Genomic DNA, 24,225 nt, shown 5'->3' on the forward strand with positions numbered 1-24,225 from the left:
CCCTGCCCTCGCGGAGGGCAGGGCAGTGTTTCCAACATGAAGTCCCGCATTCGAAACTTGGATGCTACACACGCTACCCAGTTTCCTTGGCTTTCTTGGTACCAAAGTGAGGCTTAATTCCTTGCTTCCTCATGGTCCCGTGTTCAACTCTTGTGGCAAGCATTGTAGGCATTTTCCTTTGATTTTCTTCCCTTGGTGAGCCTGATACTGCCCTTGAGGAGGGCAGGGCAACATTTTGTTCTTCTTGATTCCAAGGCACAGATTTGTGCTCTGCCCTTGTAGTGGGCAGGGCAGAGTTGCCTTTCATGCTTTGTTCCCTTATGTTGCCCTCCTGGAGGGCAGTGTGCCCTTGTGGAGGGCAATGCTTGCTCCCTTTTTCACATGGGGCATACTTCTTCTTTCTTTTCTTCACCTACATTAAATCAAAACAACCACTCCAAGTATCACTAAATTCACAAGGCTTATAAATCAATTAAAATTAGCTTAAACCTCATGAGTTAACATTAATTTCATGGTGGTTGTTTGATTTAAAGAAGTTATGCATTTTCACTCCAAATCACTTACTTAAGATGCAAGAAAGTGCATAGAGACTAATAAAACAAGTGAAATTAGCTTGAAAAATGGGTATATGATGACTTGTCATCATCTAGCCTTATTGTTTGTTTCTTTGCCCATTCTTGGCTTTTCTTTCTTTTTCTTTTTTGTTTTGCTTCATTCTTAAGGGATTTTCATTAATTAACATACTTTATAGCAGCAAACTAATTCACACTTCAAAAAACATGTTATTATGCATCTTTTGTTATTTGAGCTAACCATTAAATCAAACAGATACCACCACTGAATTTCATTCTAACTTCTACAACATTGAACATTCACTTTCTATTTCAAACATTTTTCTTTTATTCATGCAACAGGGAAACAAAACAAAATTCAAGCTAATGAGGAATAACAAACATAATGCAAGCTAGCATTTTTGGCAAACATCTCCACTTACACCTAGTTAAACACTTCAGCAAGATATATAGGAATCTCTAAGTTAAAACACTTTACAGCAATCAAGGATTAAGTGTCAATACAACCTATTGGGAATGCCTCTTAACTTTTCCTTCTGTCATCATTATTTCTCTCTGTTGCTCCTCTTTTGGATGATGATGCAGATCCCTTTCACAGGTTGAATGTTTTTCTGCATAATCCTTGGAAGTTGCTTGTCTCTCAAGCCCTTAGGCACATGGTTAGTATGCAAAAATTGTTTGTGGGCTTTTGAACTTTGGTGTGTGAACACCAAACTTAATCCCTTGCCAATGTTTCTCATGCATCAAAACAACCATATGTGAAACCCTTTTGTCTTTGCTTAAGGTTATAAAACTAAAAACAAGAAAACAAACAATGGTTAAATGGTTTATCTGATTGCTTGGAGCTAGCAACCCTTTATGCAGAAGGTGAGAATGTGTTTTTAAATGAGATTTTGGTGGAACACCAAACTTAGCATCCTTCACTCTTCCTTAAATTGTTTTGGTTGTAACACCAAACTTAGTTCCTTGCACTACAGATAAAACTACTCAACCCTTTTTTTATTGAAATATCTATGAAAAGAAAACTATCTCAGGTTGGGTTACTTCCCAACAAGCGCTTCTTTATTGTCACTAGCTTAACATCCTTCATTAGGGTGGTTGATAGTTTTGATGTCTCAGTTTGTCTCCTCTCACAGTAAGCTTCCTTCCAGTGCCTTGATGTTTGAACTCTGCATGCTTCAGTGAGAGTATCCTGTTGATTGTGTAGTAATCATTAGATTGTTGATTTGTCCCCAACTGCTGGTAAATTAGTTGCACTTTATCTCCCTTTGAAAATCTTTCAATTGGGATCTTTTTGTTTTTCCAACCTTTTTTACCCTTTTTTTTGCTTTTCTTCCCCCTTTTTGGTGATTCTTCTCCTTTCATAGTGGGCTGTGTTTTGGAATTTGTCTTCTTAGTGATCAACTTCTCACTTTCTTCTTGCTTTCTCTTATCATTCTTTAGAGTCTCATTCTCCTTTTGCCCTGCTTTGCTGCTTGTTTCTTCCCCTGGAAGAGAACTAATGAGTGTCTTGTTGGTTTCTTCCTTCCACTTCAAGTCTTCTTTGTCAACCTCCATGCATTTTTCCTTTTCATCATTATGTTGTGCTTCTGGAAAGACATTCGGAGTAATGCTTTTATCATGTACCCTTAGGGTCAGGTCTCCTTGTTCAACATCTATGATGGCCCTTGCTGTGGCCAAGAAGGGTCTTCTCAAGATAATAAAGTCACTCTCTTCTTCTCTTAGATCCAGGATCACAAAGTTTGCTGGGAATATGAATGTCCCTACTTGGACCAGGAGATTTTCAATCACTTCTCTGGGAAATACCAATGATTTTTCCACAAGCTCTAGTGACAATTGTGTGGGCTTTACATCCTCTATACATAGCCTTCTCATCATAGAATAGGGAATTAGATTGATGCTTGCTCTTAAGTCATATAGTGCCTTATCAATGGTTAGACTACCAACGGTGCAAGGCAGGAAGAATCTCCCAGGATCCTTGAGTTTTGGTGGGATGACCCTTTGAATCACAACACTGCATTCTTCGGTGAGCATAATAGTTTTCTTCTCATGCCAACTTCTCTTTTTATTGATAAGTTCTTTCAAGAACTTTTCATATAGAGGCATCTGCTCTAATGCTTCAGCCAGGGGGATATTAATCTCCAACTTCTTGAAGACTTCAAGGAATTTGGGGAAGTGCTGATCCTTTGTCTCCTTGTTGAACCTTTGAGGGTATGGTAAGGGAGGTGTGGAAGTCTTTTCTAACTGCTTCTATCTTTGAGATGGTTCCTCCATTACTTGCTTCCCTTTGCTTGATTCTTGTGGCTGCTCATCTTTCTCTTTAGGCTTCTCTTTTTCTTGCTTGCTTGCTGTCATCTCTTCCTTGTTGTTAGCCTCATTTTTCTCAGCTGGCTTCTTGTCATTCTCCATGGGTTTTTTGTTAGCTTTCTTGTTATTTACTAAGGTCCTTCCACTCCTTAATTGAATAGCTTTGCATTCTTCTTTAGGATTTGGAATGGTATCACTTGGAAGTGAGCTTATTGGCCTTTCAATCACTGTCTGTTTGGACAGTTGTCCAATCTGTCTCTCTAAGTTTCTCATTAAAGCTTCATGATTCTTGCTTGTTAGTTCCTACTGTTTCATCATCTTTTCCATTAGTATCTCCAAGTTGGAGATCCTTTGAGTATCTTATGGTATCTGTGGCTGATTATGAGATATTGAGGGTGGATGATAATTGTTTTGGTTAGTGGCTAGATGATTGGATGGATAATAGTTGGAATGGAATGATTGTTTTGGGTTTTCTGTATGGATTAGCGTTAGTGTTTTGCTGGTTGTTGTTGTTTGTGTTTCTTGAGTTGTTGTGGTTTGAATTTCTTTGCCATGGCTGCTGGTTTTGATTGTGGTTATCTCCCCATCTGAGATTTGGGTGGTTCTTCCAGGAGGGGTTGTAGGTGTCACCATAAACTTCATTTGATCCAGAACCTTGGTTGTGCACATATTGAACTTGTTCCTACTGCTGATCCTCTTGGTTTTCTTTATTTGATCCCTACCCAGTTGATGGTTGATTGGTGACATTCACTGATGTAACTTGTAAACTGTCAATTCTCTTTAGCCATTTGCTCAAATTGTTGCTGGATTTGCTGCTGCATCACCTTATTTTGGGCTAGGATAGTGTCCACACCTTCCAACTCCATGACTCCTTTCCTTTGGGCTGGTTGCCATTGCCTTTGATGAGCAAAAAAATATTGATTGTTTGCCACTATATCAATGAGGTTTTGGGCCTCCTCTGCTGTCTTCATCAATTGCAAAGAACCTCCTGCTGAGTGATCTAGTGCTTCTTGAGCTTTTAAGGTCAAGCCTTTATAGAAATTCTGGAGTATGTCCCATTCATTGAACATTTCAGGGGGACACTTTCTGATCAAGGTCTTCTATCTCTCCCAAGCCTCATAGAATAACTCTCCATCCATCTGAATGAATGTTTGGACCTCTATTTTGAGTCTAATGATCCTTTGAGGAGGATAGAACTTGGCTAAGAACTTATTCACTAGATCTTCCCAATTGTTGATGCTATCTCTTGGAAATGACTCCAACCATTGAGTTGCTTTGTCTCTGAGGGAAAATGGAAATAACAACAGCTTGTAAATGTCAGGATGTATCCATTAGTTTTGACAGTGTCACAAATCCTAAGAAAAGTGGATAAGTGTTGGTTTGGATCTTCAAGTGGACCTCCTCCATAGGAACAATTGTTTTGTACTAAGGTGATGAGTTGTGGCTTTAATTCAAAGTTATTTGCATTAACATTTGGGGTAAGGATGCTACTCCCACAATGCCTTGGATTAGCAAATGTGTAAGAAGCCAAAACTATCCTCTAAGATTGACCATTGTTGTTGGCTACTCCCACTGGTGGATTTATTGGATTCTCCTCCATTTATTAGTACTATTCTTTAGAAGTTTCTTCACCAATGACATTTTTTCCTCTTGCTTCTCTTCTTAATCTCCTGAGAGTCCTTTTGTCTTGGTCACACAAATTAGGAATCTCTCTTCTTGCCTCTGTCATACAAATAAAACACAAAAAACACACAAGACCAGAAAAACCAAGAACACTGCACTCTACTACTAGAGTGAGGGCATGGTTAGCTTAAGCAAAAATTCAAACAGTTAGTGTGTTAGTCAAAAATAAAGAAAACAAAGAAAAAGTGCTTAATCTAGAGCACCACCATACTTAATCATTGTCAATCTAGTCAATCCCCGACAACGGCACTAAAAACTTAATGGGTGGAAAATGATCCAACACCAAAACTCACCGGTAAGTGAACCAGGTCGCATCAAGTAGTAATTACTCACATAAGTGATGTCGATCTCACAGGGATTGAAGGAATGAGCAATTTTAGTTAGATGATTGATTTAGTTAAGCAAATAGTTGATGAGTTGAGTGAATTGTGATAAACAGAAGCTAAATTACATGAAACTAAAAGGGAGATGGAGAATTGACAGTAAATTAAAGAGCAAAAAAAGTGAACGAGCAAAATCTTAAAGTGCAAGTAATGTAAATGACTGAAACTTAGATTGCAAGAAATGTAAATGCTGAAGCTTAAAGTGCAAGAAATGTGAACTACTGAATCTAAATTGTTGTAAAACTTAAATTCTGAAAGATTAAAGGGATTTGGGGAGTTGGGATTCAACATTAAGCAAGAAAATGTAAAGAGCAATCAAGAAGAAAAGTAGAAAATGAAGTAAAGTGCAGAAGATCTTAAATAGAAAAGGAAAATTTCTTGAAGGAACAAAATAGAAGTAAACTTAACTCAATTATTAAATCTAAAGGAGAAATTGAAGATCTCAGGGGATCAATGAGACTAGAAAGTAAATCTAGATATCAATTCCTTCCTTAATCAAACAGAAACAAAATTGGAGAAGAAATGTAAATGAAACAGCAAATAAAACTCAAATCCAATTCCTCAATTCTTTGAATTATGCAGAAGAAGAACAAGATGAATTTCAAATCAAGTATTGAAACAGAATTCCTTCAATCCCAATCCAAAATTCGAAACAAAAGATGGAAGAGTAAAATAAAAACTAGAGAGCAAGACTGAGATCCAATCTCAGTTCTCGAGCTCTCAATGAAAACTAATTTTTAAGAAAAATGAAAAATGAGCTAAGAGTAAACTAAAAATTAAAAAAAAAGGTACTCTTTAAATCAAACTAATTCATATTTATACACTTTCTATTTTTTCATCTTCATAATTTGGAGTGGGCTTTTCAACTTATGAAGAATTGGATCCAATTTGGCCTTTGCTTGAAAATGGAACAAGGGACACCTCCCAGGAAAGCGCTCAGTTAAAGTCAAAAACGCAGCGCTCAATTTGCTTGGTCCCAGGCTCGTGCTTAGCTCAATTGTTCATGGCGCTACCTTAAGTAATGTAACGTAGTGCCTCTCCTTATGTCAAGCCCTTGTCAACCTTCTTCAAACCAGCCTTGTTCATGGTGCTACGTTAAGTGAGTGAACGCAGTGCCCTTTGTGCGCAAGGTGAGGCTCCCTCTTTCGAGCCTTGGTGAGTTCATTTTGCCAATTTCCTTTGTGAAGAGTAGCGCTCTGTTAGTGCTTCTAAAGTAGCGCCCCTTTGTTGTTTGCCTCGTTCACCATTTCGAGCCCTGGTGGTTGCATTTGTGCCAACAATTCTTTTGTAGTAGCGGTTCTCTTGGTTCCCTTATGTGCACGGTTCGATTCCTGGCTCCTTCACTTGCAAATGTTGCACCTTTATTTTCTTTGGGGAGGCCAGGAAAAAGTGAAAACTTTTAACGTAGCGCTCTCTCCAATTGAGCGCTACCCTTGTTTTCCTTGGCTCCCTTGAGTGCTGCGCTTTGTAACTCAACGTAGTGCCATGCCTTTGCTTCCTTGGCCTTATTGCTTTGGTGCTGGGCGCTTGGTGTTGGCGCTAAATTAAAGAGCGTTGCGCTAAATTGGGGAGCGCTATACTTGGTTCCTTGAGTGAGTGACTCTTACTCCTTTGGTGAGTGCCACCCTTTTGTGCTGTGGGTCACGCTTTTCAAAGTGTGGCCTAAGGTCCAAAGCGTGCTCTAAGGTTCATTTTTTTCACCTACAAGTAATCAAAACAACCAATCAAAGCATCACCAAATTCACAAGGTTTATAAATCATTCAAAAACCAACTAATTCTAGCTTAAACCTTATGATTTTGTGTCAAAAAAAGGATGGTTGATTGATTTACCATAACCATGCAAATCCACCCCAAACCACTTATTTATGGTGCAAGAAAATGCATAAAACTTAATGAAACAAGTGAAAAATTCTTGAAAAGCTAGCATAAGATGACTTGTCATCTGAGCTCACCCATCCTAGTACTACTCTCGCCCAAGCACGCTTAACTGTGGAGTTTTGATGGGATCCAGTGCATTAGTGCTGGTATGATCGTGCCTATTAAAGTTTGCGCGCACAATTATCATAAGCATGTTGCACGACATAGAGTAACTCAAGCCGCGAGGCCTTGCGGGGACAGCGAGAGCCTGCGGAAGCTCAAGCCATTGAGGATTTCTTTAAGATATCCTTTTCGGGATAGAATTATTTAAAGAAAGAGGGTCAGTATGATGTAAAAAAATAGGTGCAACATGAGGACTTTCCAGGAGGTCACCCATCCTAGTACTACTCTCGCCCAAGCACGCTTAATTGCGGAGTTCTGATGGGATCCGGTGCATTAGTGCTGGTATGATCGCACCTATTAAAGTGTACGTACACAATTATTATAAGCCTGGGGCGTGACATAGAGTAACTGGAGCCGTGAAGCCTTGGGGGGATCGTGGGAGCTTGCGGAAGATCAAGCCATTGAGGATCACTTTAAGGTATCTTTCTCAAGATAGAATCATTTAAAGAAAGAGGGTCAGTACGACGTAAAGAAAAAAAGAGAGGTGCAACCCGAGGACTTCCTACGAGGTCACCCATCCTCGTACTACTCTCGCCTGAGCATGCTTAACTGCGGAGTTCTAATGGGATACGGTGCATTAGTGCTGGTATGATCGCACCTATTAAAGTGTGTGCACACAATTATCATAAGCATGGGGCGCGACGTAGAGTAACTCGAGCCGCGAAGCCTTGCGGGGAAAGCGGGAGCCTGCGGAAGATTAGGCTATTAAGGATCGCTTTAAGGTATCCTTCTCGGGATAGAATCGTTTAAAGAAAGAGGGTCAGTACGACGTACAAAAAAAAAGAGGTGAAACACGAGGACTTCCCAAGAGGTCACCCATCCTAGTACTACTCTCACCCAAGTACTCTTAACTGTGGAGTTCTGATGGGATCCGGTGCATTAGTGCTGGTATGACCGCACCTATTAAAGTGTGCGCACACAGTTATCATGAGCATTGGGCGCGACATAGCGTAACTCGAGCCGCAAAGCCTTGCGGGGACCGTGGGAGCCTGTGGAAGATCCGGCCATTGAGGATCGCTTTAAGGTGTCCTTCTTGGGATAGAATCGTTTAAAGAAAGAGGGTCAGTACAATGTAAAAAAATGCGGTGCAACACGAGGACTTCCCATGAGGTCACCCATCCTAGTACTACTCTCGCCCAAGCATGCTTAACTGTGGAGTTCTAATGGGATCCGGTGCATTAGTGCTGTTATTATCACACTTATTAAAGTGTGCGTACACAATTATCATAAGCATGGGGCGCGACATAGAGTAACTTGAGCCGCGAAGCCTTGCGGGGACCGCCGGAGCCTGGGGAAGATCAGGACATTAAGGATCACTTTAAGGTATCCTTCTCGGGATAAAATTGTTTAGAGAAAGAGGGTCAGTACGACGTTAAAAAAAAAGAGGTGCAACACAAGGACTTCCCAGGAGGCCACTTGACCTAATACTACTCTCACCCAAGCATGCCTAACAGCAGAGTTCTGATGGGATCCGGTACATTAGCGCTGGTATGATCGCAACTATTAAAGTGTGCGCACACAATTATCATAAGCATGGGGCGCGACATAGAGTAACTCGACCCGCGAAGCCTTACAGGGACTGCAGAAACCTGCAGAAGATCAGGCCATTAAGGATCGCTTTAAGATATCCTACTTGGGATATTATTATTTAAAGAAAGAGGGTTAGTATGACGTAAAAAAAAAAGAGATGCAACACGAGTACTTCCCAGGAGGTCACCCGTCCTAATACTACTCTCTCCCAAGCACGCTTACTTGCAGAGTTCTGATGGGATCCGGTACATTAGCGCCGGTATGATCGCAACTATTAAAGTGTGCGCATACAATTATCATAAGCATGGGGCGCGACATAGAGTAAATCGATACGCGAAGCCTTACGGGCGCACCACGGAAACCTGCAGAAGATCAGCCCACTGAGGATCGCTTTAAGATATCCTACTTGGGATAGAATTGTTTAAAGAAAGAGGGTTAGTACGACATAAAAAAAAGAGGTGCAACACGAGTACTTCCCAGGAGGTCACCCGTCCAAATACTACTCTCGCCCAAGCACGCTTACTTGCAGAGTTCTGATGGGATCCGGTACGTTAGCGCTGGTATGATCGCAACTATTAAAGTGTGCACACACAATTCTCATAAGCATGGGGCGCGACATAGAGTAACTCGACCCGCGAAGCCTTTCGGGGACCGCAAAAACCTGCAGAAGATCAGGCCATTGAGGATCGCTTTAAGATATACTTCTCGGGATAGAATCATTTTAAGAAAGAGGGTCAGTACAACGTACAAAAAAAAAGAGGTGCAACACGAGGACTTACCAGGAGGTTACCCATCCTAGTACTACTCACGCCCAAGCACGCTTAACTGTAGAGCTCTAATGGGATCTGGTGCATTAGTGCTGGCATGATCGCAACCATTAAAGTGTGCGAACACAATTATCATAAGCATGGGGCGTGACATAGAGTAACTTGAGCCGCGAAGCCTTACGGGGACCGCGAGAACCTGCGGAAGATCAGGCCATTGAGGATCGCTTTAAGATATCCTTCTCAGGATAGAATCGTTTAAAGAAAGAGGGTCAGTACGACGTACAAAAAAAAAGAGGTGCAACACAAGGACTTCCCAGGAGGTCACCCATCCTAGTACTAATATTGCCCAAGCACGCTTAACTGTGGAGTTCTGATGGGATCCAGTGCATTAGTGCTGGTATGATCGCACCTATTAAAGTGTGCACACACCATTATCATAAGCATGGGGCGCCACATAGAGTAACTCGAGCCGCAAGCCCTTGCGGTGACCGCGGGAGCCTGCGGAAGCTTAGAACATTGAGGATCGCTTTAGGGTATCTTTCTCGAGATAGAATCGTTTAAAGAAAGAGGGTCGATACGACGTAAAAAAAAAAGAAAAAAAAGAGTTGCAACATGAGCACTTCCCAATAGGACACCCATCCTATTACTACTCACGCCTAAGCACGCTTAATTGCAGAGTTCTGATCAGATCCGGTACATTAGTGCTGGTAAAATCGTACATATTAAAGTGTGCGCCCACAATTATCATAAGCATAGGGTGCGACATAGAGTAACTCGAGCCGCGAAGTCTTGCGGGGACCGCGGGAGCCTGCGGAAGATCAGGCCATCGAGGATTGCTTTAAGGTATTCTTCTCAGGATAGAATCGTTTAATGAAAGAGGGTCAGTACGACGTAAAAAAAAGGGGGAGGTGTAACACGAGGACATCCCAGGAGGTTACCCATCCTAATACTACTCTCGCCCAAGCACGCTTAACTGCGGAGTTCTGATGGGATCCGATGCATTAGTTCTGGTGTGATCGCACCTTTTAAAGTGTGCGCACACAATTATCATAAGCTTTGGGCGCGACATAGAGTAACTCGAGCCGAGAAGCCCTACGGGGACCGCGGGAGCTTGTGAAAGATCAGGCCATTGAGGATCGCTTTGAGGTATCCTTCTCGGAATAGAATCGTTTAAAGAAAGAGGGTCAGTACGACATAAAAAAAGAAAGAAGAGGTGCAATGATTCCCAAGCACGATTAATTACGGAGTTCTGATGGGATCCGGTACATTAGTGCTGGTATGATCGCACCTATTAAAGTGTGCGCACACAATTATCCTAAGCATGGGGTTCGACATAGAGTAACTCGAGTTGCGAAGCCTTATGGGGACTGCGGGAGCCTACGGAAGATCAGGCCATTGAGGATCACTTTAAGGTATCCTTTTCGGGATAGAATCGTTTAAAGAAAGAGGGTCAGTATGACATAAAAAAAAGAAGAGGTGCAACGTGAGGACTTCCCAAGGAGGTCACCCATCGTAGTATTACTCTTGCACAAGCACGTTTAACTGCAGAGTTCTGATTGGATCCGGAGCATTAGTGCTGGTTTGATCATACATATTAAAGTGTGCGCACACAATTATAATAAGCATGTTGCATGACATAGAGTAACTCGAGCCGCGAAGCCTTGCGGAGATCGCGGGAGCCTGCGAAAGATCAGGCCATTGAGGATCGCTTTAAGGTATCCTTCTCGGGATAGAATCGTTTAAAGAAAGAGGGTTAGTACGATGTAAAAAAAAAAGAAAAGGTGCAACACGAGGACTTGCAAGGAGGTCACCAATGCTAGTACTACTCTCACCCAAGCACGCTTAACTGCAGAATTCTGATGGGATCCGGTGCATTAGTGCTGGTATGATTGATGAGTTTCTAATTCACACTCCCATTCAAAAATTAGTGAATTAGTTCTTTTGGCAAGCGCACTAAAATTATCGCCAAGTAATAACCCACAGTGGAGTGGGATTGTATCCACAAAGATTGGCAAATTCAAGCAGTTTTAATTGATTGATGAATTAGTCAAGTGGATCAATAAGATTGTGAAGTGCAGAATTGTAAATGAGATAAATGTAAATGACTAGAATATAAAGAAAAGCAATAAAGTGTAGAAATGGAAATTACAGAATGTAAAGTGCTGAATCATAAATGACTTGAATGTAAATGGGAGTGGGGAATTGCTGAATGTAAAAATTAAGCTGTAAAGAAATGGATAGATAAAAATGGGGAAATTCATTGAGATTGGGAGATGTTGTCTCTTTGGATCAAATCTAGCTTATATCTTCTTCAATCATGCAACTCATTGACCTCTTGGCAATCATGATTGATTGAGCCCCAATTCCTTGGTGACTCAATCTCTCAAATCTTGATCAATAGCCAATTCTTTGGTCTAATTGCTCATGAAGAGAGATATGCTTGGTCCCTGATTATACCACACACCCTCATAGGTCCAGGTAGAGGGAGGATTATATGTCACGTATCCAACCACCAAAACCCAGAATCTACTCAAGTGTGAGAAGGGATTTCACGCATGATTTCATGTTTCCTTTCCCAAGGTTCCCATGAAACCCAGTTGCATTCAATCTCTTTCCCAAGATAATTGAACACTAAGCATTAAGAACGAAATTCCTTCAAGCAAATCAAAGAGAAGGTGAAGAGAAGAAGAATTTCACTATTATCAATCTATCAAGTACAACAGAGCTCCCTCTGTCTATGAGAGGGAAGTTAGCTACTCATAGCTTGAAAAGTACTCAAAAGTGGAGTGTAAAAGTGGATCTAAAACTAAATGCTTAACCCCTCTTCAGTACTCCTTGGGGGTATTTATACTACTCCTATTAAAATAAAAGAATTACAAAAGTGAAAAGGGAAAATTACATTTTGGAGGGAAAAGAAAACACTCAATAAGCGTGACTTCTTAGCTGGCGTGTGGCTGGCGCTTTACCGGCGTGTCACGTTCCCTTCAAACTAGCTTGGCGTGCCACGCTCAATCCTTCAAGTGGCACGCTCGTCCCTTTGTCAACCTTGGCGTGCCACGCCTTCGAACTCAAGTGGCACGCCATAGTGGAATTCTTGTGTTGGCGTGCCACGCCTTCGAGCTCAAGTGGCATGCCCTTTGCTTTTTCCACTTTCCTTTGCCTCTGGAAACTTGAACTAGCGTGGCACGCCTAGGGTTTGGCGTGCCACACCCTTGTTGTGTGCTTGGCTAAGCTCCTCTGGAAAGTTGCACTAGCGTGGCACGCCCAGGGTCTGGCGTGCCACGCCCCTTTGTGAGTGAGTGGTTCCTCTGTTTGGCGTGCCACGCCACGAACTCAAGTGGCACGCCCCAATGCTTCTTTGCCCTCTGAATGACACTGGCGTGCCACGCCTGGTTGCTCAAGTGGCACGCCTAAGTGAAGAATAGTGAATGGCGTGCCATGCCTTTGATACTAAGTGGCACGCCCCATGTAATTGGCCTCTTTCATCCTCTCTGAAAACTTGTACCAGCGTGCCACGCCTAAAGGCTGGGGTGCCATGCCCATGATCTTGCCTTGATTCCAATGGTTGGCGTGCCACACCTCAGCTTCAAGTGGCACGCCAAAGTGAGATGCTTGGGTTGGCGTGCCACGCCTTCGATACCAAGTGGCACGCCTGGTGCACAAAATTGGAAATCACAATTCTTAACAACTTCGCACAACTAACTAGCAAGTGCACTGGGTCGTCCAAGTAATACTTTACGTGAGTAAGGGTCAAATCCCACGGAGATTGTTGGTTTGAAGCAAGCTATGGTTATCTTATTATTCTTAGTCAGGATACCAACAACAGTGTTTTTTAGTTCAATTGTAAAAAGTGAAAGGGCATAAAATAAATAATTGTTACTCAATAATGGAGAATATGTTGGAGTTTTGGAGATGCTTTGTCTTCTGAATTTCTGTAACATAATGCTTCCTCACTTTCATAAATGCAAGGTTCCTTCCATGGCAAGCTGTATGTAGGGTGTCACCGTTGTCAATGGCTACTTCCCATCCTCTCAGTGAAAATGGTCCAAATGCTCTGTCACAGCACGGCTAATCATCTGTTGGTTCTCGATCATGTCGGAATAAGATCCATTGATCCTTTTGCGTCTGTCACTACGCCCAACACTTGCGAGTTTGAAGTTCGTCACAGTCATCCAATCCCAGAATCTTACTCGGAATACCACAGACAAGGTTTAGACCTTCTGGATCCTCATGAATGCCGCCAATAATTCTTGCTTATACCACGAAGATTCTGATTAAGGAATCTAAGAGATACTCATTCAATCTAATGTAGAATGGAGGTAGTTGTCAGGAACACGTTCATGGATTGAGGAAGGTGATGAGTGTCACGGATAATCACCTTCTTCATAGTGAAGCGCAAATGAACATCTTAGATAGAAACAAGCATGTTTGAATGGGAAACAGAAATAATTGCATTAATTCATCAAGATGCTACAGAGCTCCTTACCCCCAACAATGGGGTTTAGAGACTCATGCCGTCAAAAGTATAAAATTCAGATCTAAAAATGTCATGAGATACAAAATAAATCTCTAAAAGTTGTTTAAATACTAAACTAGTAACCTAGGTTTACAGAAAATGAGTAAACTAAGATGGATAGTGCAGAAATCCACTTTTAGGGGCCCACTTGGTGTGTGTTGGGGCTGAGACTTAAGCTTCTCACGTGTCTGGGCTATTTCTGGAGTTGAACGCCAGGTTGTAACCTGTTTCTGGCGTTGAACTCTAACTTGCAACCTATTTCTGGCGCTGAACGCCAGACTGCAACATAGAACTGGCGTTGAACACCAGTTTACGTCGTCTATATTCGTACAAAGTATGGACTATTATATATTGCTAGAAAGTCCTGGATGTCTAATTTCCAACCCATTTAAGAGCGCACCAATTGGACTTCTATAGCTCCAAAAAATCCATTCCGAGTGCAGGGAGGTTAGAATCCAACAACATCAGCAGTCCTTTTTCAGCCTAAATCAGATTTTTGCTCAGCTCCCTCAATTTCAGCCAGAAAATACCTGAAATTACAGGAAAACACACAAACTCATAGTAAAGTCCAGAAATATGAATTTTTCCTAAAAACTAATAAAATTATACTAAAAACTAACTAAAACATACTAAAATCTACATGAAATTACCCCCAAAATGCGCATAAAATATCCGCTCATCAACGCCCAAGTGAGATTGAGAGGTTGGCGTGCCATGCCTTCGACCTCAAGTGGCACGCCCAGTCTTTAGTTGCCTTCAGCTCCTTCTCTGGATTATTACTAGCGTACCACGCCATGCTGCTCAAGTGGCACGCCCAAGTGACTTCTTGGAGCTGGCGTGCCACGCCTTAAACACCAAGTGGCACGCCATAGTGGAGGTTCTTCTTGAGATGGTGAGTTAGCGTGCCACGCCCCTTTGCTCAAGTGAAGGTTACCCATCCTAGTACTGCTCTCGCCCGAGCACGCTTAACTGCGGAGTTCTGATGGGATCCGATGCATTAGTGCTGGTGTGATCGCACCTATTAAAGTGTGCGCACACAATTATCATAAGCATGGGGCGCGACATAGAGTAAATTGAGCCGCAAAGCCTTACGTGGACCGTGGGAGCCTGTGGACGATCAGGCCATTGAGGATCGCTTTAAGGTATCCTCTCAAGATAGAATCGTTTAATGAAAGAGGGTCAGTACGACGTAAAAAAAAGAGGTGCAACACGAGGACTTCCTAGGAGGTCACGCATCCTAGTACTACTCTCGCCTAAGCATGCTTAACTGAAGAGTTCTGATGGGATCCGGTACATTAGTGCTGGTATGATCACACCTGTTAAAGTGAGCACACAGAATTATCATAAGCATGGGACGCGACATAGAGTAACTCGAGCCGCGAAGGCATGTAGGGACCGCAGGAGCCTGCGAAAGTTCAGGGCATTGAGGATCACTTAGAGGTATCCTTCTCGGGATAGAATCGTTTAAAGAAAGAGGGTCAGCACGACATAAAAAAAAAGTAGAGGTGCAATGCGAGGACTTCCCAGGAGGTCACCCATCCTAGTACTACTCTTGCCTAAGCAAGCTTAATTATGGAGTTCTGATGGGATCCGATACATTAGTGCTGGTATGATCGCACCTATTAAAGTGTGCGCACACAATTATCATAAGCATGGGGCGCAACATAGAGTAACTCGAGCCGCGAAGACTTGTTAGGACTGCGGGAGCCTGCGGAAGATCATGCCATTGAGGATCGCTTTAAGGTATCCTTTTCAGGATAGAATCGTTTAAAGATAGAGGGTCAGTACGACGTAAAAAAAAAAGAGGTGCAGCACGAGGACTTCCCAGGTGGTCATCCATCCTAGTACTACTTTCGCCCAAGCAAGCTTAACTGAGGAGTTCTGATGGGATCCGCTGCATTAGTGCTGGTATGATCGCTTCTATTAAAGTGTACGCACAGAATTATCATAAGCATAGGGCGCGACATAGAGTAACTCAAGCCGCGAATCCTTGTGGGGATCGCGGGAGCCTACGGAAGATCAGGCCATTGAGGATCACTTTAAGGTATCCTTCTCGAGGTAGAATCAGTTAAAGAAAGAGGGTCAGTACGACGTAAAAAAAAGGTGCAACACAACGACTTCCCAGGAGGTCACCCATCCAAGTACTACTCTTGCCCAAGCACACTAAATTACAGAGTTCTGATGTGATCCGGTACATTAGTGCTGGTATAATCACACCTATTAAAGTGTGCGCACACAATTATCATAAGCATGGGGCGTGACATAGAGTAACTCAAGCCTCGAAGCCTTGTTGGGACTGCCGGAGCCTGCGAAAGATCATGCCATTGAGGATCGCTTTAAGGTATCCTTTTCAAGATAGAATCGTTTAAAGAAAGAGGGTCAGTACGACATAAAAAAAAGGTGCAACACGAGGACTTCCCAGGAGGTCACCCATCCTAGTACTACTCTCGCCCAAGCATGCTTAATTGAGGAGTTCTGATGGGATCCGGTGCATTAGTGTTTGTATGATTGCACCTATTAAAGTGTACGCACGGAATTATCATAAGCATGGGGCGCGACATAGAGTAAATCAAGCCGCGAATCCTTGTGGGGACCGCGGGAGCCTGCGGAAGATCAGGCCATTAAGGATCGCTTTAAGGTATCCTTCTCGGGGTAGAATCGGTTAAAGAAAGAGGATTAGTACGACGTAAAAAAAAAGAGGTGCAACACAAGGACTTCCCAAGAGGTCACCCATCCAAGTACTACTCTTGCCCAAGCACGCTTAATTGCAGAGTTCTGATGGGATCCAGTACGTTAGTGCTGGTATGATCACACCTATTAAAGTGTGCGCACACATTGATCATAAGCATGGGGCGCGACATAGAGTAACTCAAGCCGCGAAGCTTTACAGGGACCGCAGGAGCCTGTGGAAGATCAGTCCATTGAGGACCGCTTTAAGGTATCCTTCTCATGATAGAATCGTTTAAAGAAAGAGGGTCAGTGTGAGGTAAAAAAAAAAAAGAAGAGGTGCAACGCAAGGACTTCCCAGGAGGTCACCCATCCTAGTGCTACTCTCGCCCAAGAACGCTTAACTGCGGAGTTCTGATCGGATCCGGGGATTAGTGCTGGTATGATCACACTTATTAAAGTGTGCGCAAACAATTATCATAAGCATGGGGCACGACATAGAGTAACTCGAGCCGCGAAGCCTTGCGGGAACCGCGGGTGCCTGCGGAAGATCATGCCATTGAGGATCGCTTTAAGGTATCCCTCTCGGGATAGAATCGTTTAAAGAAAGAGGGTCAGTACGATGTAAAAAAAAAGAGGTGCAACAAGAGGACTTCCCATGAGGTCACAAATCCTAGTACTACTCTCACCCAAGCACGCACTGCGGAGTTCTGATGAGATCCAGTGCATTAGTTCTTGTATGATCGCTCCTATTAAAGTGAGCGCACACATTTATCATAAGTATGGGGTGTGACATAGAATAACTCGAGCCGTGAAGCCTTACGGGGACCGCGGGAGCCTACGGAAGATCAGGCCATTGAGGATCGCTTTAAGGTATCCTTCTTAGGATAGAATCGTTTAAAGAAAGAGGGTCAGTACGACGTACGACATTAAAAAAAAGAAGAGGTACAATGTGAGAACTTCCCATGAGGTCACCCATCCTAGTACTACTCCTGATCAAGCACGCTTAACTGCAGAGTTCTGATGGGATTCGGTACATAAGTGCTGGTATGATCGCACTTACTAAGGTTTGCACACACAATTATCATAAGCATGGGGCGCAACATAGAGTAACTCGAGCCACGAAGCCTTACGGGGACCGCGGGAGACTACAGAAGATCAGGCCATTGAGGATCGCTTTGACGTATCCTTCTGGGACAGAATCGTTTAAAGAAAGAGGGTCAGTACGACATAAAAAAAAGAAGAGGTGCAATGTGAGGACTACCCAGGAGGTCACCCATCCTAGTACTACTCTTGCCCAAGCACTCTTAATTGCGGAGTTCTGATGGGATTCAGTACATCAGTGCTGGTCTGGTCACACCTATTAAAGTGTGCGCACGCAATTACCAAAAGCATGGGGCGCGACATAGAGTAACTCGAGCCGCGAAGCCTTACTGGGACAATGGGATCCTGCGGAAGATCAGGCCATTGAGGATCGCTTTAAGGTATCCTTCTTGGGGTAGAATCAGTTAAAGAAAGAGGGTCAGTACGATGTAAAAAAAGAGCTGCAACACAAGGACTTCCCAGGAGGTCATGCATCCTAGTACTACTCTCGCCCAAGCACACTTAATTATAATGTTCTGCTGGGATTCGGTACATTAGTGCTGATATGATCACACCTATTAAAGTTTGCGCACACAATTATCATAAGCATGGGGCGCGATATAGAGTAACTCGAGCCGCGAAGCCTTGTGGGGACCGCGGGAGCCTACAGAAGATCAGGCCATTGAGGATCGCTTTGAGGTATCCTTCTCAGGGTAGAATCGGTTAAAGAAAGAGGGTCAGTACGATGTAAAAAAAAGAGTTGCAACACAAGGACTTCCCAGGAGGTCACGCATCCTAGTACTACTCTCGCCCAAGCACACTTAATTACGGTGTTCTGCTGGGATTCGGTACATTAGTGCTGATATGATCGCACCCATTAAAGTTTGCGCACACAATTATCATAAGCATGGGGCGCGATATAGAGTAACTCGAGCCGCGAAGCCTTACGGGGACCGTGGGAGCTTGCGAAAGATCAGGCCATTGAGGATTTCTTTAAGGTGTCCTTCTTAGGATAGAATCGTTTAAAGAAAGAGGGTCAGTACGATGTAAAAAAAAAGAAGAGGTGCAACGCAATTTTAGGATAGAATCGTTTAAAGAAAGAGGGTCAATACGACGAAAAAAAAAATAAAGGACAGGTTCAACGTAAGGACTTCCCAAGAGGTCACCCATCCTAGTACTACTCTCGTCCAAGAACGCTTAACTGCGGAGTTCTGATCGGATCTCGGGCATTAGTGCTGGTATGATCACACTTATTAAAGTGTGTGCAAACAATTATCATAAGCATGGGGCGCGACATATAGTAACTCGAGCCGTGAAGCCTTGCGGGGACCGCGGGTGCCTGGAGAAGATCAGGCCATTGAGGATCGCTTTAAGGTATCCTTCTCGGAATAGAATTGTTTAAAGAAAGTGGGTCACCAATCCTAGTACTACTCTCACCCAAGCACGCTTAACTGCGGAGTTCTGATGGGATCCGGTGCATTAGTGCTGGTATGATTGCACCTATTAAAGTGTGCACACACATTTATCATAAGCATGGGGCGCGATGATGAGCGGATATTTTAGTAGGAGCTAGCTACTTTTTAGTATATTTTTATTAGTTTTATGCAAAAATCACATTTTTGAACTTTGCTATGAGTTTGTGTGTTTTTCTGTGATTTCAGGTATTTCCTGGCTTAAATTGAGGGACCTGAGCAAAAATCTGATTCCGAGGCTCAAAAAGGACTGCAGATGCTGTTGGATTCTGACCTCCCTGCACTCGAAATGAAATCTTTGGAGCTACTGAAACCCAAATGGCGCGCTCTCATTTGCGTTGGAAAGTAGACATCTAGGGCTTTCTAGAAATATATAATAGTCCATAATTTGCCCGAGTTTAGATGATGCAAATTGGCATTCAACGCCAGCTTTTTGCCCTATTCTGGCGTTAAACGCCAGAAACAAGTTGCAAGCTAGAGTCAAACGCCAGAAACAAGTTACAAACTGGAGTTCAACTCTAAAGAAGGCCTCTACATATGAAAGCTTCAATGCTCAGTCCCAACACACACTAAGTGGGCCCCGGAAGTGGATTTCTGCACTATCTATCTTAGTTTACTCATTTTCTGAAAATCTAGGTTACTAGTTGAGTATAAAAACTACTTTTAGAGATTTATTTTGTACCTCATGACATTTTACATCTGAATTTGTATCTTTGACGGCATGAGTCTTTAAACCCCATTGTTTGGGGTGAGGAGCTCTACTGTGTCTCGATGAATTAATGCAATTATTTCTGTTTTCTATTCAATCATGCTTGTTTCTATTCTAAGATATTCATTCGCACTTCAACATGATGAATGTGATGATCCGTGACACTCATCACCATTTTCAACCTATGAACGCGTGCCTGACAACCACTTCCGTTCTACCTTAGATTGAATGTATGTCTCTTGGGTTCCTGGTTCACGAGTTTGACTGCCTCTCCTGACAACAGAGCATTCAAATCCGTGAGATCAGAGTCTTCGTGGTATAAGCTAGAATCAGTTGGCAGCGTTCCTGAGATCCGAAAAGTCTAAACCTTGTCTATGGTATTCCAAGTAGGATCCAGGAAGGAATGACTGTGACGAGCTTCAAACTCATGAATGTTGGGCACAGTGACAGTGTACAAAAGGATCAATGGATCCTATTCCAACATTAGTGAGAACCAACAGATGATTAGCCATGTACATGGACCCTTTTCACTGAGAGGACGGCTGGTAACCATTGACAACGGTGATCCACCATTATACAGCTTGCCATGGAAGGAGACCTGCGTGCGTGAAGAAGAAAACAGTAGGAAAGCAGAACTTCAGAAGACAGAGCATCTCCAAAACCTCAACCTGGTTTCTATTACTGCATAACAAGTATCATTTAATTCATGCTCTTTTACTCTTCGCAATTAAAACTAAGAACCACTATTGATATCCTGACTAAGAATAATAAGATAACCATAGCTTGCTTCAAGCTGGCAATCTCCGTGGGATCGACCTTTACTCACGTAAGGTATTACTTGGACGACCAAGTGCACTTGCTGGTTAGTTGTGCGTTATTACAAAGTGTGATTGTAATTTTCGTGCACCAAGTTTTTGGCGCCGTTTCCGGAGATTGTTCGAGTTTGAACAACTGATGGTTTATTTTATTAGCTAGATTAGGAAAAATTTGTCTTTTTGGTTTAAAGTCTTTTACTTTCTTTTCAAAAAAATTGTCTTCAAAAATATTATTTTTCTTTATTAATTGTTAGTTTCTCATTGGGTCTAGTTGTATGTTTTAAGTTTGGTGTCCTTTGTGTTTTTGTCATCTAAAAAATAGTTTTTCTCTATTCAATCATTGCATTTGTTGAATGTGTCTATGTTCTTGGGAATAGTTGCCCCTTTGAGTCTTCTTTTCTAAAATCTTTTTAAAAATAATTTTTCTTTGATTAAATATTGTGCCAAATTTTAAGTTTGGTGTTCTCTTGTTAATTTTTCTTTAGTTTTCGAAATATTTATTTTGGTTTTCTAAAAATTTTAAGTTTGGTGTTCTTTCTTTTGTTCTTGTTGTTCTTGTGAGTCTTCAAAGTGTTCTTGAGTCTTCTTTGTGTTTTGATCTTAAAATTTTTAAGTTTGGTGTGCCTTGGTGTTTTCCCTCCAAAATTTTCGAAAACAATGAGCATTGGATCTAAAAGTTTTAAGTCTTGTGTCTTTTGTGTGTTTTTCTCTTTCATAATAAAATTCAAAAATCAAAAAAATATCTTTTCCTTTAATTGCTCATAATTTTCGAATTCAATAGGTTGATTTAGTCAAATTTTTTAAAAATCATATCTTTTTCAAAAACTCCTAACCACTTTTCTCTCTCCTCATTCTTTTTAAAAAAAATCATCATAAAATATTTTCAAATTTTTTTATTTTATTTTATTATTTTAATATCTATTTTCTTATTCTTATTATTTCGAAAAAAATTAATAAATAAATATAATAAAATAAATAAAATAAATCCATATCATCTCCCTTTCTCCATCATGGACCTAAGTGGAAATGAACAGTCCAGAATGACTCTGGGGTCATATGCTAACCCACTACTGCTTCACATGGGAGTAGTATCTGTATACCTTCCATTGGAGTCAGTAGTTTTGAGTTGAATCCTCAGCTCATTATCATGTTGCAGCAAAATCCAGTATTCCGGTCTTCCACAGGAAGAACCTACTGAATTTCTGGCACAGTTCTTATAAATTGCTGACACAGTACATGATAAGGAAGTAGATTAGGATGTCTATAAATTGTTGTAAAAGACCAAGCTAAGAGGTGGTTAAATAACCAACCTAAAGCTAGCATAAGAACATGGAAACAGTTGTCAGACAAATTCCTGAATCAATATTTCCCTCCTAAGAGGATGACACAGCTAAGGCTGGACACCCAAGGCTTTTTAAACAAGAGGATAATGAATCCCTTTACAATGCCTGGGAGAGGTACAGAGAGATGCTAAGAAAATACCCCTCTGAAATGTTTTCAGAATGGGTGCAGTTAGACATCTTCTACTACGGGCTTACAGCAAAAGCTCATATATCTCTAGACCACTCAGCTGGTGGATCTATACACATGAGAAAGACAATTGAAGAGGCTCAAGAGCTCATTGATACCGTTGCTAGAAATCAGCATCTGTACTTAAGTAGTGAGTCCTCCATAAAAGAAGAGGCTAAGGCAGTATCCACTTAACTTAGTCCTTTAGAATAAGTTGCTGAAATCAATCAGCAATTATGTTATCTGACAGAACAGTTGGCAGAATTTAAAGAGATGTTACAAGCCACTAAGGATGCTAACAAGAACATGAAAGCACAACTTGACCAGACAAGACAGCAGTTACCAAAACAGATAACAGAAGAGTGCCAAGCAGTTTAATTAAGGAGTGGAAAAACATTAAATACCTCAACTCAAAGCAGCAGAAAGCCAAGAAAAGAACAAATAATAGAGGATGAGCATATTGCTACCCAAAATCCCTCTGAGGACAATAAGAGCCCAGGGAGGAATGATTCTGGCGTTCAAACACCAGAAAAGGGTGAAAAACTGGCATTAAATGCCCAACCTATGTTCAGTTCTGGCGTTCAAACGCTAGAAAAGGGAGGGAATATGGCGTTAAACGCCAATCCAACCCCCAATCCTGGTGTTGAAACGCCTATGAGGGGTCAGACACTTGCAAGTGCTGATAATAGCTCTCTTAAGAAGGCTTCTCAACCTACCTCTATAGGAAATGAACCTGCAGCAACCAAGGTTGAAGAATACAAAGCCAAAATACCTTATCCTCAGAAACTCTGCCAAGCAGAACAGGATAAACAATTTGCTCGCTTTGCAGACTATCTCAGGACTCTTGAAATCAAGATTCTTCCTGGTCGATCCCAACACACAAATCCAACCGGCAAGTATACCGGGTCGCATCAAGTAATAATAACTCACTTAGAGTGAGGTCGATCCCACAAGGATTGATGGATCAAGCAACTTTAGTGGTTGATTAGTTTAGTCAAGCTAACATTGAGTGAATTGTGTGAAGTTAATCAACAGAAAGTTAATTGCAAGGAATTTAAAAGATGCAGAAAATAAAATTGCAGGAAACTTAAAGAACAAGAAAGTAAAAGAGCAGAAACTTAAATTGCACGAAATGTAAATTGCATTAAATGTAAAGGAGATTGGGTGCAGGAAATTTAAAATTCAACAAGAAAATGTAAAGAGCAATCAAGCAGAGAAGTAAAAGATGAAGTGCAGCAGATTTAAACAGAAATGAAAAATTGCTTGAAGAAGCAACACAGAATGTAATTAAGCTCAATTGTGAAATTCAAAGAGACAAGATCTCAGGGAATCAATGAGACTAGAAAACAAGTCTAGATCTCAATCCATTCCTTGATCAAAGTAGAAAGCAGATTGAAGAAGAAAGAAAGATGGAAGCCGTAAATGAGAATGTAGATTCAACTTTCAATTCTTAGAAATTATGCAGAAGATGAACAAAGATGGATTTCAGATTAAAGATTGAAATAGAATTCCTCCAACCTCAATCCAAAATTTCAAAATAGAAATGAAAACTAAGAGAGAGAGAGCTCTCAAATCCTAATACTCCCTAGTGGAGCTAGCCTCTTTCTAATTCAGCTCCTTTTAGAGCCAATCTCCCCTCCGAAATGAGGATGATGCCCTTTATATAGGCTTCTTTTACAAAATGAAAATAAAATGAAATTGAAATTAAAAACAAATTCACAAAAATGAAATTCCTAATCTAGCTTCTCTGTGTGCCTTTGAGTCATCTTGAGTGGGCTTTTGCTTGCTTTGGATTTGAGGGAGAATGGGTCTTGGATGGCCTTGATTCAATTTGGTGAGGAATTGAATTTATATGAAATTGAACTTTTGGCCCATGATTATTTGCTCCCATGAGGCTGCCCTGCCCTTGTGGAGGGCAGGGCAGAAAATGGTGCATGCGTCCCTTGGTGCGTGCGTGTTGGTGCTGCAGGATGCTGCCCTGCCCTTGTGGAGGGCAGGGCAGAGTTTTTTGGTGCGCCAGATTCTGCTGCCCATGCGTGCTGATGCTGCCGAGACCCCCTTGGTGCGCCAGATTCTGCCCGCTGGCCGTGCACCACAAAATGCTGCCCTGCCCTCGCAGATGGCAGGGCAGTGTTTCCAAAAGTGAAGTTCCAAGTTCGAAACTTGGTGGA

General features: G+C 41.9%; 13 non-coding genes and 15 pseudogenes across 13 annotated transcripts; all 28 read right to left on the minus strand.

Moving 5' to 3' along the window:
- Positions 1-7,163: 7,163 nt before the first annotated feature.
- Positions 7,164-7,282, minus strand: LOC127740372 (5S ribosomal RNA). The gene has a single exon (XR_008001049.1). It is a non-coding gene; the product is annotated as a 5S ribosomal RNA (ribosomal RNA).
- Positions 7,283-7,467: 185 nt separating this feature from the next.
- LOC127740053 (5S ribosomal RNA) lies at positions 7,468-7,586 on the minus strand. Its single transcript, XR_008000787.1, has one exon. It is a non-coding gene; the product is annotated as a 5S ribosomal RNA (ribosomal RNA).
- A 183-nt stretch (positions 7,587-7,769) lies between these two features.
- LOC127739813 (5S ribosomal RNA) lies at positions 7,770-7,888 on the minus strand. The gene has a single exon (XR_008000555.1). It is a non-coding gene; the product is annotated as a 5S ribosomal RNA (ribosomal RNA).
- Positions 7,889-8,068: 180 nt separating this feature from the next.
- Positions 8,069-8,187, minus strand: LOC127740033 (5S ribosomal RNA). Its single transcript, XR_008000768.1, has one exon. It is a non-coding gene; the product is annotated as a 5S ribosomal RNA (ribosomal RNA).
- Positions 8,188-8,369: 182 nt separating this feature from the next.
- LOC127740107 (uncharacterized) lies at positions 8,370-8,488 on the minus strand (annotated as a pseudogene).
- A 182-nt stretch (positions 8,489-8,670) lies between these two features.
- Positions 8,671-8,789, minus strand: LOC127740051 (5S ribosomal RNA). Its single transcript, XR_008000785.1, has one exon. It is a non-coding gene; the product is annotated as a 5S ribosomal RNA (ribosomal RNA).
- Positions 8,790-8,971: 182 nt separating this feature from the next.
- LOC127740013 (5S ribosomal RNA) lies at positions 8,972-9,090 on the minus strand. The gene has a single exon (XR_008000748.1). It is a non-coding gene; the product is annotated as a 5S ribosomal RNA (ribosomal RNA).
- Positions 9,091-9,273: 183 nt separating this feature from the next.
- Positions 9,274-9,392, minus strand: LOC127740028 (5S ribosomal RNA). The gene has a single exon (XR_008000763.1). It is a non-coding gene; the product is annotated as a 5S ribosomal RNA (ribosomal RNA).
- A 183-nt stretch (positions 9,393-9,575) lies between these two features.
- On the minus strand, positions 9,576-9,694 carry LOC127740078 (5S ribosomal RNA). Its single transcript, XR_008000794.1, has one exon. It is a non-coding gene; the product is annotated as a 5S ribosomal RNA (ribosomal RNA).
- A 191-nt stretch (positions 9,695-9,885) lies between these two features.
- Positions 9,886-10,004, minus strand: LOC127740110 (uncharacterized; annotated as a pseudogene).
- A 184-nt stretch (positions 10,005-10,188) lies between these two features.
- On the minus strand, positions 10,189-10,307 carry LOC127740038 (5S ribosomal RNA). The gene has a single exon (XR_008000773.1). It is a non-coding gene; the product is annotated as a 5S ribosomal RNA (ribosomal RNA).
- Positions 10,308-10,756: 449 nt separating this feature from the next.
- Positions 10,757-10,876, minus strand: LOC127740113 (uncharacterized; annotated as a pseudogene).
- A 191-nt stretch (positions 10,877-11,067) lies between these two features.
- LOC127740108 (uncharacterized) lies at positions 11,068-11,175 on the minus strand (annotated as a pseudogene).
- Positions 11,176-14,698: 3,523 nt separating this feature from the next.
- Positions 14,699-14,819, minus strand: LOC127740114 (uncharacterized; annotated as a pseudogene).
- A 179-nt stretch (positions 14,820-14,998) lies between these two features.
- On the minus strand, positions 14,999-15,117 carry LOC127740061 (uncharacterized; annotated as a pseudogene).
- Positions 15,118-15,301: 184 nt separating this feature from the next.
- Positions 15,302-15,420, minus strand: LOC127740026 (5S ribosomal RNA). The gene has a single exon (XR_008000761.1). It is a non-coding gene; the product is annotated as a 5S ribosomal RNA (ribosomal RNA).
- A 182-nt stretch (positions 15,421-15,602) lies between these two features.
- Positions 15,603-15,721, minus strand: LOC127740068 (uncharacterized; annotated as a pseudogene).
- A 178-nt stretch (positions 15,722-15,899) lies between these two features.
- On the minus strand, positions 15,900-16,018 carry LOC127740040 (5S ribosomal RNA). The gene has a single exon (XR_008000775.1). It is a non-coding gene; the product is annotated as a 5S ribosomal RNA (ribosomal RNA).
- Positions 16,019-16,196: 178 nt separating this feature from the next.
- Positions 16,197-16,315, minus strand: LOC127740039 (5S ribosomal RNA). Its single transcript, XR_008000774.1, has one exon. It is a non-coding gene; the product is annotated as a 5S ribosomal RNA (ribosomal RNA).
- A 181-nt stretch (positions 16,316-16,496) lies between these two features.
- Positions 16,497-16,615, minus strand: LOC127740127 (5S ribosomal RNA). Its single transcript, XR_008000808.1, has one exon. It is a non-coding gene; the product is annotated as a 5S ribosomal RNA (ribosomal RNA).
- A 187-nt stretch (positions 16,616-16,802) lies between these two features.
- Positions 16,803-16,920, minus strand: LOC127740083 (uncharacterized; annotated as a pseudogene).
- Positions 16,921-17,101: 181 nt separating this feature from the next.
- On the minus strand, positions 17,102-17,217 carry LOC127740109 (uncharacterized; annotated as a pseudogene).
- Positions 17,218-17,408: 191 nt separating this feature from the next.
- On the minus strand, positions 17,409-17,527 carry LOC127740091 (uncharacterized; annotated as a pseudogene).
- A 182-nt stretch (positions 17,528-17,709) lies between these two features.
- LOC127740071 (uncharacterized) lies at positions 17,710-17,828 on the minus strand (annotated as a pseudogene).
- Positions 17,829-18,007: 179 nt separating this feature from the next.
- LOC127740104 (uncharacterized) lies at positions 18,008-18,126 on the minus strand (annotated as a pseudogene).
- Positions 18,127-18,306: 180 nt separating this feature from the next.
- Positions 18,307-18,425, minus strand: LOC127740087 (uncharacterized; annotated as a pseudogene).
- Positions 18,426-18,682: 257 nt separating this feature from the next.
- On the minus strand, positions 18,683-18,801 carry LOC127740103 (uncharacterized; annotated as a pseudogene).
- Positions 18,802-18,910: 109 nt separating this feature from the next.
- On the minus strand, positions 18,911-19,051 carry LOC127740111 (uncharacterized; annotated as a pseudogene).
- Between the last annotated feature and the right edge of the window lie 5,174 nt (positions 19,052-24,225).

The sequence above is a fragment of the Arachis duranensis genome, chromosome 6 (assembly GCF_000817695.3).
Source record: "Arachis duranensis cultivar V14167 chromosome 6, aradu.V14167.gnm2.J7QH, whole genome shotgun sequence".
Lineage (NCBI taxonomy): Eukaryota > Viridiplantae > Streptophyta > Magnoliopsida > Fabales > Fabaceae > Arachis > Arachis duranensis.